Source organism: Bufo gargarizans, chromosome 4, assembly GCF_014858855.1.
Source record: "Bufo gargarizans isolate SCDJY-AF-19 chromosome 4, ASM1485885v1, whole genome shotgun sequence".
NCBI classification, from domain to species: Eukaryota; Metazoa; Chordata; class Amphibia; order Anura; family Bufonidae; genus Bufo; species Bufo gargarizans.
This window is the reverse complement of record NC_058083.1, coordinates 333059834-333072720: the sequence shown is the minus strand read 5'-3', so window position 1 is coordinate 333072720 and position 12887 is coordinate 333059834. Positions and strand designations below refer to the sequence as shown.

The following is a 12887-nucleotide window of genomic DNA, read 5'->3' as shown; positions in this document are numbered from 1 at the left end:
TGAAGTTGTGCCGTGCTAAAGGGCTGAGAGTCGAATGCCGGAAAACAGGCCCCTAAAGCCTGCTGTGGACTGTGAGTGGAAAACTGCTAACCAGGTGACCATTTTGTTCTATGGACATTGCATGGTGTGAACAAACACTACGAATGTGATCGGTCATTTTTGTTTTTCCTTATGTGTGAATAAACACTGAACTGTTTAAGTTAAAGATTTTGTGATTGCCTCTATACTGCGTCCGCTAGCCTGTCTACCAGAGCAAAACCCCACAGTCCGTACATTCAGCGTCAAGGTGAAAACAAAAAAAAACTTTTTAATCCCCGACTTACTATTGGTGGTGTGGATGGAGAGCCAGAAAACTTACTTTTTTCATTTACTGGTAGTACCCGACTTCTCCTGTTGGCCAAGGTGGCGCTAGACCCAAAAACTGTAGGAATTGAGGTGTTTATTGACAGTGGGGCAGGGGTTAACCTAGTTGACCACTCACTCAAAAATGTTTATTACAAATTGTGCAGGACATCCATTTAAAAGTCGGTGATTTTCATCAAGAATCCATCTCGTGCTTTGTGCTGGAGGATCTGCCTGCTCTGTTGGTGCTAGAGTTACCAAGGTTAGGTAAACATAATCCTACTAACGATTGGCAAGTGAGACAGATTCTTGATTGGAGTGATTATTGCATAGACAACTGTCTTAGCACATCACTTTCTGTTGTAACCACTAAAGCTTTACCTTCCTTTATTTCTGATTTTGCTGATGTATTCTCTGAAAGTGGAGACCAAGAGTAACCCCCACATCGAGATGATGATTGCCCTATCAACCTTATTCCCGGAGCTAAATTGCCCAAATCTCTGTTGTATAATCTTTCTGAACCCGAAAGAGCAGCCAATGCGAGAGTATATCACCGAGAGTTTGGCTAAGGGACATATTAGACAGTCCAAATCCCCAGTTGATGCAGGGTTTTTCTTTGTGAAGAAAAAGGACGGAACTCTTTGGCCATGTTTGGACTTCCATGAGCTTAATCATATCACTGTCCATGACCCTTACCCCCTTCCTTTGATCCCAGATTTGTTCAATCAGATTGTCGGTGCCGGTGTTCTCTAAGCTGGATATGAGGGGGCATATAATCTGGTAAGGATCCAGGAGGGGGACGTATGGAAGACAGCACTTAATACCCCTGAGGGTCATTTTGAGAATATGGTCATGCCTTTTGGGTTAACCAATGCCCCTGCGGTTTTTCAACATTTCCTTAGTGACATCTTTCATCATCTGGTGGGCAGGTTTGTTGTGGTGTATCTGGATGATATGGTAATTTATTCTCCAGACATGGAGACTCATCAGGATCACGTGAGACAAGTGTTGCAGATCCTAAGAGAGAATACATTATATGCTAAGATGGAGAAGTGTGCATTTGCAGTTCCGGAAGTGCAATTCCTGGGTTACCTACTCTTATCTTCAAGTTTTCATATGGATCCTGAAAAGGTCCATGTGGTGTTAGACTGGGATCGACCCGAAAATCTGAAAGGATTTGGAAGATCCTGGTCCTATCTTGTCTTAAGGGGTGGTAATATCTGCCCTTTATCCCGACCTTGGGGCAGAGGTGTTGGAGGCCCAGGGAGATGCACCAGAATTCTTGTCCTCCGGGAAAGTTGTTTGGTCCTTCTGAATTACGGTACAAGGTGTTCAAGCAACATCACTGTACAGTTCTTACAGGACACCCTGGGAGCAGATCCACGGTTGATCTCATCTTTCGTAGATTCTAGTCACTAGGGTTGCATAAATGTGTGGAGGGCTATGTGTCAGCCTGTAGTACCTGTGCACGTGCGAAGTAGAGATAAGCGAACCGAAGCTGACAAAGTCGAATTCGTTCCAAATTTCAGGAAAAATTAGATTCTGAACGAATGCGAATTCCCATGCGCTTCGTGGTAATGAATCACAATTTTTCCTAACATGGAGTCTAGCTGGCTACAATGGTTGCTAAAATGGCGGCTACATATGTGAGGACATGAGGCAAGGAACTCTGAAGGCGGGATGACCCATAATGCCATGCATGCAGCCAATCAGCAGCGAGCCACCCCGGTGATGTCACAGCCCTATAAATACGGTGGCCATCTTAGGGTACTTTCACACTAGTGTTTTTATTTTCCTGCACTGAGTTCTGTCACAGGGGCTCAATACCGGAAAAGAACTGATCAGTTTTATCTTTATGCATTCTGAATGGAGAGAAATCTGTTCAGGATGCATCAGGATGTCTTCAGTTCAGTCACTGAACAACGTTTTTCATGGAGGCAATACCGCAGCATGCTGCGGTATTATCTCCGTCCAAAATTCCGGATCAGTTGCCCGAATACTGTTACTAATCTTCTATCCCTCCCAGTTTCCCCCCTCCTCCCCAAGTTAACATCCAGGGAATCAGACACATACCAGGCCATGACACTTACAAAAATACAAGATAGTTATGGCTGATGTCAACGGTCTCAATAATCCTAAGAAAAGGTCCAAGATCCTAACATACATGAGAAGAGAAAAGGTGGATGTGATCTTCTTCCAAGAAACACATTTAAAAAAAACATTGACCCCATTCTCCAAAACGTTTCAGTACTGCCACTGGTATAACTCAACCACACCATTATCTAAAAGAAAAGGAGTCTCGATAGTGTTATTTATAGGAAATTGGGCTTCCAACACATGGACACACTGAGTGATGGAGAAGGCAGATATATATTCGTCAAAGGCCAATTATATGGAAAAGTATATACATTTGCCAATTTCTATTCGCCCAATACACTACAATATCGCTTTCTCGAACATGTCCTGAACAAGCTAGACTCGTTTGTTGAGGGCGTTCTGGTCCTAGGAGGTGATTTGAACGCTCCTTTAGAACCAACCATAGACACATCTGTGGGCAAAGCTAGGATAGCGTACCGTGACCTCAAAACTTTGAAGAAAAAACTCCACCTCCATGGGTTGGTTGATGTATGGAGAATGTTGAACCCAAGCTGTAAGGATTTCTCGTTTTACTCCCAAACTTATAATCTATACTCCAGACTAGATTATTTCTTTATGCATAATAGAGATGTCCAAATCCTGAAAAAAGCCGAATATAAATCATTCCACTTATCAGACCATGCCCCATTAATAGTGCAGCTTTCTCCCGGAGAGCCTAAGAACAATTCATTTAATTGGTCGCTCAACGAGAGCTTACTGACGAATCCCAAAGACTTAGCAGCAATTGAGTTAGATATACAATCATTCTTTGCTGACAATTTACAGGACAGAACTTGCACTTCCCTGGAATGGGAAACGCACAAGGCAGTGATCAGAGGTAGACTAATTAGGCTAGGCTCATATAAAAAAAAACTCAGAGAGAGAGAAATTTGTGATATCCTATCCCAAATAAAGCGATTGGAAACAGTCCACAAACTATCTATGGAGAAAAAAGTGATAAAGGATCTCACAATTTTGCGGTCCAAACTCCTGGAGTTAATGGACCAGAAAAACCAAAAATTCCTATATATTATCAGATATAAAAAATACTTAGAAGATAATGGTTGCAACAAGAGACTAGCCAGAATTCTACAGAAACAAAGAAATAGGTCATACATAACTAGAATCAGAGATCAGACCAACTCTCTATGTACCACCTCAGCGAATATTACGAAAGCGTTCAGATCCTTCTACGAAAAATTGTACAACATAAATAAATATGCTCCCGACCAAGTAGACATGAAATCCAAAATTAGAGAATTTCTAAATTCAATAGACATACCTAAATTGACCACAGACCAGCAATTGAAGCTATTAACCCCCTTCTCACAAACTGAGATAGAGTCGGTTCTAAAATCTCTTCCTAAAGGTAAAAGCCCCGGCCCAGACGGTCTGACTGCTAGTTACTACAGAAAATTCCAATCGTCTCTAATCCCCCACATGTGCAACTATTTTAATAATATAGCAGTAAACGACTCATTCCGTCCAGAATCCCTCAAAGCACATATCACATTAATACCCAAAGAAGACAAAGATACAACGCTATGCGCAAACTACAGGCCAATTTCCCTTTTAAATGTGGATATTAAAATCTATGCGAAAACCCTGGTGAACAGACTAAAGAATATGATCCCAAATATCATCCATAACGATCAAGTCGGCTTTACTGAAGGTAGGGAATCTAAAGATAACATATATAGAATTCTCCATACTATACAATTAGCCCAGACAAAGAACATACCTCTAGCGTTTGTAGCAACAGACGCAGAGAAAGCGTTCGACAGGCTTAACTGGTCTTATTTGGAAGAGGTCCTAAATGCTTTTGAATTTCCCCAGACATTTATATTCAAAATTTTTAGCCATGTATACATCACCATAAGCTGCAGGGTGAACGACTCATTATCAACTGCCTTTCAAATTTCAAATGGCACACGTCAGGGATGCCCTCTATCGCCCATTCTATTTATCCTCTCTCTGGAACCATTACTAATAAAGATAAGATCCAACCCTCACATCCGAGGTATCACTACTTCTAGGGAACAACACAAAGTAGCGGCATATGCCGACGACACCCTGTTCATGGTAACTAACCCCCTACATGGGATCCCCACGCTTTTAAAAGAATTGGAAGATTTCAGCTCTATTTCGTATTTCAAGATTAATTTGCATAAATCTGAAGTATATAATGTCACCATACCCCAATCAGAATGGCAGGAGATCATTTCTACCACCCCCTTAAAACCATCTGACACTTCCTTTAAATATTTAGGCGTCAACATAAGCAGGAACTTCCGGGAGCTATACACATTGAACTTTCTCCCTCTTCTAACAAAGGTTGAGTCAGCCTTCAAAGAATGGGAGACACTGTATGTATCCTGGTTCGGACGCATAAACGCTATTAAAATGATGATACTTCCCAATGTTCTATATATTTTACAGGCTTTGCCTATCGACATCCCTAAATATTTCTACAACACTCTCAGGAAGATGATTTAAAAAATTATTTGGAGATCAAATAGTAGTAGGATACAATATAGTACTGTTTCTATGCCTAGGGCGAGCGGTGGTCTGGGAGTGCCTGATTTCCTAAAATATCACCAGTCAATACATATAGCTAAACTAATGGAGTGGTTTATTAAACCGTCCAGAAAGAGATGGATAGATGTAGAAAGGGAATCGCTGCTCCCTGAACACCGCTTGTTGCTGTGGAAATCAGTAAAAAACCTTTATCCCCACAAAACAAAAAAAATAGGAGATCCTCTGACCAGTTTTTCCTAAAAAATCTGGCATAAAACTAATATGAAAACGCAATTTCTGACTTCTGATAGAGCAGTGACCCCGGTCGGAACATTGATCCCCCCCTCATCTCAAAGATCTAAAAAATAATATATTTTAGGTGGAAGAATTACTTCTTGTGCCAATAGGGAATTTAGCATATGATGATGTCTTCATCTCAGATACAGATCTTAACAATTATTTTCCGGAATCAGATATTTTCCTTCAGGGAATACTCGCTGCTCAAAGATCACGTAATGAAGTCAGAAACTTATAATTCTCCTGCCAACCCCTTAAAGACAATACAAAAATGCATCAAAAATAACACCCCGATAGATAAAAAAAAAGCTATCTCCTCTATTTACAATATACTCAACAATCCCACCTCACCCCCCTCATACCTCGAAAAATGGACGGCAGAGCTAGGTAGGGAGTTCAATAGCTCTGAGATAAAAGACATCATCTCAAATGCAAGATCTAAATCACTTAGTCCCAAAATACAGGAAAATCACTTCAAGATAGTCTCACGATGGTATAGAACCCCTATTATACTTAATCGTATGCTCCCAGACATTTCCCCGTTGTGCTGGAGGTGTGAGACAAATAGAGGCACTATATCCCATATCTGGGTCCACTGCAAAAAACTAGAAACATTTTGGAAATCCATTGAAACGATAATAAGTAAAACCTTCAACACGATAGCAAAAATTTCACCAAACCTGATTATATTCAGTATATTCAACATACAAACGTCTAACATTAGACATCCTTTGACACTACATATGCTAAACGTAGCTAAACTACTTATTCCCAAACTATGGAAGTAAAGAGCCCCCATCCTTCTCAGAGTGGTTGAAAGAGATGCATATCCTACACAATCACGAGAAACTGAGATTAATTAGAGATGATAGGATGCCCAGGTACCACCAAATATGGGACCCTTGGATCAAACTTCTAGAAAAAAATACCATAACTGAACATCTTTAAATATTTAGCTTCCTCGCTTGGACCCTGTAATCATAGGGTTAGATTAAGCCTGATTCCCCTCCCCTCCCCCACCCTTCATGTACTCCATGTTAATTGTTTTCCCTCCCCCCCAAGTTACGGTTCTTCTTGTAATGTAGCTGGGATGACCCGAATATATTGTCACATGCAGCAATTAAGAAGTTGGCTGAATATTAGTCAACTGTAGTGACATAAGAATATAACAAATGCAACTACGCTATCATCTAGGTATTAAAGACTGCGGTCCTAATTTGCTATTTGTTTGATTGTCGCCTCAGCGTTAAGGGTTATAGGTTCAATCGCTATAGAAAACTTGATACGTTTATACCGTTATTTGCTTATTATATATTGTTGTGGTAACATATGTCATGACATTAATGATATGTTCACCATTCTGATTTACGTATACGATATTGATTTTCACTATCATTTTATTTTAATTTGTTCTTTGAACCTAAAAATTCGAATAAAAAAAGAATTTAAACAGTTGCCCGAATACATTGAAATCCGGCATTAAAAATACTGCAATGCCAGATCCGTCCTTCCGGTCTGCGCATGCGCAGACCTTTAAAAACGTGAAAAAAAAATAGACAAACAGAGAGACGGATCCATTCTTGCAATGCATTTATGAGACGGATCCGCATCCGGATCTGTCTACAAATGCTGTCTATTTGCATGCAGATTGCCTGATCCAGCAGGCAGTTCCGGCGACGGAACCGCTTGCCGGAATACTCTGCCATAAGTGTGAAAGTAGCCTTAGAGTCTGCCATTCACTATTGTACTTTGTTCAAGGACAGACGAGTATGCAGGCGCTAGGGAGAGTGAAAGAAAAACTAATTGTTAAAAAAAAAAAAAAAAAAAGGAAAGAAGCGATCTACTAGTGCAGGGAAAGGATAGTGAGAGGAATATTTTCACAGGCAGGGAGAGACATGTGCAGATGCTACGGCGAGTCATAGGAGAATCCTCATTGTGAAAAAAAAAACGATTTGCAAGTGCAGGGAAACATTTACTTGGGGATCCAGATAGTCTCATAATACAGCTCTGTCATTCCATTAATTAGTTATTGGGGTGCAAGTGCTATGCTGAAAAGCCTTTAGTGGCTTTTATATGTGGAAAAAGATAAATATATATGCAGGTCACTTTTGCTGTTAACTGCGCTGATATCATTTAGTGGCCTATTTCAATACAATACGAGAAATATTCACGCAGGTCACTTTTGTTGTTATTTGCTCTAAAAGCGTTTATTGCCATATTTCTAGATAAAAAGAGAAATATAGACTAAGTTCATATTTGCTGTTATTTGCGCTAAAAGCGTTTCTTGTCATATTTAACTACAATACGAGAAAAATAGATGCAGTTCACATTTGTTATTTACTCTAAAAGCGTTTATTGTCACATTTGATGTTATTTGTGCTAAAAGCGTTTCTTGTCATATTTCACTACAATATGAGAAAAATAGACACAGTTCACTTTTGCTGTTATTTATACTGAAATAGTTTTGTTGTCAATTTCAAATCCTTTAGTTGCCTATCTTGGTAAAAAAAGAAAAATATATTTGGCGCTTTTAGGTGTGTTTTAATTTGCTTTTAATTTATTTAGTTCAGCTAAAAGTATGTTAGACAGAGAAGTGCCAGGCCCTGCACAGGGGAGTGTTAGAGGCGTAAATGATTCTGGCGCAGGCACAGGTGGCAGCAGAGTAAGGGGGCGTGGCAGCAGGGGTTTCTTCCCGAGGCCTCAGGTCCACATGTCAGCTAGCGTTCGTGTCTTGATCAGCAACCCAGTGGTTCTTGATTGGTTGACCGGATCTGCGACTTCGTCGCAAGTGACAGCAGCACCAGCAGCCTGAGTCTAGAGTCGCTGCTTTCTTCACCCGCATAGTGAAGAAACTATTCACCAGCAGCAGCAGGTAGACCTCGAACAGGACCTGAACCAGCAGGTGGTGGCATACTTTGACAGCACCCTGCCAGCCTTAATAGAAGCTCCGCTGGACAACTGGGCAGCCAAACTGGATTTGTCGCAGCAACTGCCCGAGTTTGCCCTGGAAAAGCTGTCCTGCCCGGGCAGTAGTATGGCATCAGAGCGGGTGTTTTGTGCGGCCATAGTTACCCCAAGAAGATCTTGCCTGTCCACCTAAAATGTGTAGAGACTTACTTTTGTCAAGATGAATCAGGCGTGGATCAGCCAGGATTTCCACCCACCAATGCCTGATGCATCAGATTAGATTATCCATCTCCACACTATGTCACTGTGCCACTCTGTGGTATCATGCTGCCATGTCCACGCTATGTCACCATGCCACTCTGTGGCCTCCTGATGCTGCCATGTCCACACTATGTCAACTTGCCACTCTGTGGTATCATGCTGCTGCTGCCATCTCCACAATATTTCACTTTGCCTCCTGATGCTGCCATGTCCACACTATGTCACCTTGCCACTCTGTGGTATCATGCTGTTGCTGCTGCAATCTCCACACTATGTCACCATGCCACTCTGTGGTATCATGCTGTTGCTGCCATCTCCACACTATGTCACCTTGCCACTCTGTGGCCTCCTGATGCTGCCATCTCCACACTATGCACCGTGTCACTCTGTGGCCTAATCATACTGCTGTCACCTTCACACTTTGTCATTGTGCCACTCTGTTGCCTCCTGATGCTGCTGCCACCTCCAGACCCTATCATTGTGCCACTTGGTGGTCTCCTCATGCTGCTTCCACCTCACCACTATGTCATAGCGCCACTTTATGGATTTCTCATGCTGTTACCACCCTCCCCACTCTATGACAGGGTCGCTATTTTCCTTGTTTGGCCTTCTTGAAATCACCATTTATTTGACCTTTCTTCTGATCAGTCAGAAGGAAGGAAAAAGGAGATGCACAACTGATCCTGTCTGTGTAGCAGCTGTAAGGCCTTTATGGTCGCATCAGAATTGGCTTATGATTTTGTAGCCAAAAGCAGGAGTGGGTAAAAAACACAGAAGACATGCAAATATTACCTTCACGTGTCATCTCTGTTTTAGATCCACTCCTGTTTTTTGGCATTACCAATACTCATGGTTTACTGAGCAAATGCTGACCGGGTGAAGGCGTATGCTCCCCAGACAGGATCCATTTTTTGTGGGTTATTGTTTTAAAGGATCAGAGGAAGGGCAGTAACTTCAACACAAACTTACTGCTGATACCCTCTCCACTCTGTATAAGCGTTTAATAGAACAGGTTCTGTAGACATCTATGTGGAATCAGCTGACAAGGGTGTAAAAGGAGTGTCATTCTTTTTGACACTAACATGGACCTGTAAGGCTGAGTTAATACTTGAGTTATTTGGTCAGTTTTGGTTCCGTGACTGCACAAATAAGTGAAGTGTGCAGTCTGCATTGACTGACAGTATTATTTCACTACCCCAGCACACTCCCTATGCATGTTACTGCAAGGCAGAGTGTTCTACACCCATATAAAGGCTCTATGTAGCCCGGAAATAGCCATCCATTTTTTATCGCAATTCATTGCAAATTTATTTGGATCAAAACAAATTTTTTCAAAAAATTCGGCAAACCGAAATTCACTCATCTCTAGTGCTAAGGTGACACATACTCGGCCTTCAGGATCTCTACTTCGGTTGTCCTTCCCATCCAGAACTTAGACTCATTTGTCGATGGACTTTAGCACAGATTTGCCGAATTCCTCTGGAAAAACTGTGATTCTGGTAGTTGTTGTTCGCTTTAGTAAGATGTCGCACTTTGTAGCATTACTAGGGCTACCTAATGCTAAAACTCTCGCACAAGTGTTTGTTGACAACATCGTGAAGCTACATGGTATTCCCTCTGATGTGGTGTCTGATAAGGGGACTCAGTTTGTTTCCAGATTCGAAAAGGCGTTTTTCACTCGCTCGAGGGTACAATTGCCTTTCTCTTCGGCCTTTCACCCTTAGTCAAACAGACAGACTGATCTGGAGACTTATCTGAGATGTGGTCTTCTTTTTTGTCTTTGGCCGAGTTCGGTATAAATAACCGAAGGCAGGAGTCCACCGATAAGTCGCCGTTTTTTGGGGCATATGGGTTCCATTCACAGTTTGGCACATTTTCTGTTACTAAAACTTTTGATATACCTGAAGAGGAAAGATTTTCCTCTTCTTTGTCATATATTTGGCGAAAAATTCGAAATAATCTAAAAAAGATGGGCAAGAAGTATAAACGAATGGCTGACAAGAGACGTATGAGTGGTCCGGACCCGAGAGTGGGTGATTCTGTGTGGCTGTCCACAATAAACATTAAGAAGAAAGTACCTTTGCGGAAGTTGGGCCCATGGTTTATTGGTCCATATAAGATCACTGCCATTATTAACCTGGTAGCCTTTCGTCTTGACCTTCCGCAGGCTTTAAAGATTCATAATGTTTTCCACAAATCCTTACTGAAGAGATATGCAAACCTGCTGAACTGTCCTCCATCCCACCCACTCCTGTCATGATGGACGGTAATCTTGAATTTCAGATTGCCAGGATAGTGGACTCCGGAATTCTCTGTAGATCCCTCCAGTATCTCGTTCTCTGGACCATAACCCTTCCAGTGAAGAGAATGTGGGTTTCACAGGGCTAATTCAGATAAGGTCGGTCCTGGGTGTCCGGAGGTCACCCGTAAAAAGGGGGGTTACTGTCACTGTCCTTCTGTGACAGAGGTTAGAAGAACGGAGAGACTGACTGCACGTGAGGTTAACTGACAGTCTCTTGATTCTCAGTGTTGTGGTTTGGTAATGGCCACACCTCTTGTCAGGTGCAGCCCGTGGTCATTACTGCATTCCCTACTTAGTTTGGTCTAACACTTCATACCATGCGGTTTATATTCTCGGCTTGGATTTGGAAGAGTTGTTGTGTGGACCTTACCTGTGTTCCTGCTCATCCATTTTTTATAAGATAAGCTGTACTGCTCTTTGTATTTGGTTGTTCCCCTGTGCTTGCTCTTACTAGGCCTCAGGGAGACGCTGGATCGTTCACCTTGGAAGGAACCAGTAGTCTCATTCCCTGCCGGCACTACCTAGGGCATTTCAGGGCTCCTAGAGTCTAGGTTCCGGCATATGTATTTTCTCACCTTCAGGGTCTATACATCCTGACAGGAGTCAGGGCCAGGTTTAGGGGCTTCCTGAGGTGACCTTTTCCCTCTCCCTAGCCTTGAGGCCTAGTTCTGTGTCTCTCCCCTCCCCTGTATTCGTGACAGTTACATAGCATAAAAATCAATAGAATGCTATGCGACCCCCGTCAGTGCTGGAAGTTCAGGACAGGTCTTGCGCTGCGAGTCCGGAGCGTGACACGCGCTTGTCTGAAACCAGCCTTATCTTGCTCAAGTCCCAAAACCAGATAATCATCCACAGCACATAAGCTACAGTGTTCCCTACAAATAATATTTAATACACAGCCATGTTACTCTTTCTATATATTGGTTTAGGATTTGAAAAGGAGTGTTAAAAATTTTTTTAGGACAAATACTGGCCTATATGTATGTATACACCTTAAATTCCATTATTTTCAAAGCGTGTTTTTGTTACAGCACCTGTCACACCCAACATGAAATATCATGCAAGCAGGAATTAGCATACCTCACACTGTACTATGACCAAATGCACAAGAGCCAGTCAAAGATTATGAAAGAAACATAAAAGCTAAATCTCCATTTTGTTAATTACATTATTGTTTTTTAACAATGGTATGCATTATGTAGAAAATAGTTGTCTCATTTCTGCAAATAGAATTTTTCATTTTGATATTTTTTCCCCCAAGGTACTTATTAATCTCCTGTGTCTCCATATTGGCTTCTTGGCAGATTCTGAAAATGTTTTATAACATTAGAAGATGCTTGTATTCAGGGGTTATGACCACCCTGCAATTCAGATGCGGTGGACGCACTTGCATGCTATAGGAAAATGTGTTTTTCTGTAGGATGGGACCACAGAACTGTACAATGTACAGTATAAGAGGCAACCTTGTCACGGTAAGTGGGCCTATGCTCTTTGATCAAACTGTATACTAATGCCTCTTTTAGGGCACAGCAAATGTTTGATACTTGTGCTGTATAGCCATGTTTTATCAATAGAAATGCTGCAAAATACATACAGTAGTCATTAGTATAGGAATGAGGAGGTGCGATTCAGATTCTCTCTACATAATACCACAGAACTGTACAGCCACTGCTGCTGGAGTGCTGGCTGGTTAAAATCCCTGGATATAGGCGGAGCACAATGATGAAAAAAAGGAATCAAGCTACCATATGAAGCAGTATGGTCAATCACAATACATTCTAAAGTGCATTATATTTGCTGAAAATATGATGTTATGCATGCAGATTAAATGTGCGAATGTATAATTTTACACCTTAAATTGACACTTTAGTAGTGATTTTAATTTTTTTTTGCCATAACTAAATCAATTTAACAAATTGTGTTTGTTTGGCAGAATGGCCCCATCACGTTTTGAAATAGAAGATGAAAGCCTTATAACAGCAAAGATGTCAGATATGCTGATAGAGGCCAGAAAAATAAATGCTGGACTGAAGTGTGTGAAATACTGTATGAGAATTGGGAGACCCTAAGTTGCAGCCAAAAAACAATAAAATGTTAGTAAAACAAGTTAAGCCAGCCACATTAA

General features: G+C 41.5%; 1 protein-coding gene across 1 annotated transcript in view; it reads left to right on the top strand.

The window, feature by feature from the left end:
• The window catches only part of LOC122935411, a 47337-nt gene that overhangs the window by 10518 nt on the left and 23932 nt on the right, over window positions 1-12887 (top strand). The window contains exons 2-3 of the mRNA XM_044291182.1: window positions 12067-12234; window positions 12696-12855. The gene's annotated coding sequence lies outside the window, so the exon portion shown is untranslated. The remainder of the gene's footprint in view (window positions 1-12066; window positions 12235-12695; window positions 12856-12887) is intronic.